The 782-nt window shown below is 39.5% G+C and overlaps 1 non-coding gene across 1 annotated transcript; it reads right to left on the reverse strand.

Annotated features, from left to right (window-relative positions):
* Nucleotides 1–203: 203 nt before the first annotated feature.
* On the reverse strand, nucleotides 204–310 carry LOC141593300 (small nucleolar RNA R71). The gene has a single exon (XR_012521394.1). It is a non-coding gene; the product is annotated as a small nucleolar RNA R71 (small nucleolar RNA).
* Nucleotides 311–782: the final 472 nt, after the last annotated feature.

A 782-nucleotide genomic window follows, 5' to 3' on the forward strand; every position in this document is an offset into this window, starting at 1 on the left:
AGACCTTTTGTGACTATTGTGATGCGATTTCTCAAACCGGTGTAACTCAAGACCAAATTCGATGGGTCTTATTTCCTTTTTCTCTAATTGGCACCGCGAAACAATGGTTGAAAGGCCTTGATAAGGCTACTCTCGGAATTGATTCTTGGAAGAAATTGGCTCTTGCTTTCTACAAAAAGTTCTATCCACCGGAAAAGACTAACATGCTAAGAGCTCAAATTACGGGCTTTAAGCAAAGAGATGAAGAATCTTTGTATGAAGCTTGGGAGCGATTCAAGGGAATTTGTAGCTCATGTCCTCATCATGGACTTAGCGAGTGGTTCTTGGTACAACAATTTTGGAATGGTCTTTATGAAGACTCAAGAAACATTCTCAACATGGGATCAAATAGTATGTTCACCGAAGTTGACGATAATCAAACTTAGAACAAGATTGAGGAAATGGCGGTCCATAACTCACAATATAGTAGACCTCGCAAGGCTACTAGAGGAGGAAAGCATGAAATGGATTCCATTACTCAATTGGGTGCTCAACTTAGTGCTCACAATGATACCATCAATTTGAAGTTCGAAAAAGCTATGGCTAGACTTGAAGATGCCTCAAAATCACCAAAGCATCATGTTAATGCCATGACGGCATCTTCATCAATCCCAAGTGGGATATGTGAGAATTGTGGAACTTTGGGACATGACCAAAGTGAATGTAGAGGAAAAAATGAACAAGTGAATGCTTTTCAAGCATACAAGAGTGGTACCCCTTGTTCAAATTATTACAATGAAAAC

The sequence above is a fragment of the Silene latifolia genome, chromosome 7, assembly GCF_048544455.1.
Source record: "Silene latifolia isolate original U9 population chromosome 7, ASM4854445v1, whole genome shotgun sequence".
Taxonomy (NCBI): domain Eukaryota; kingdom Viridiplantae; phylum Streptophyta; class Magnoliopsida; order Caryophyllales; family Caryophyllaceae; genus Silene; species Silene latifolia.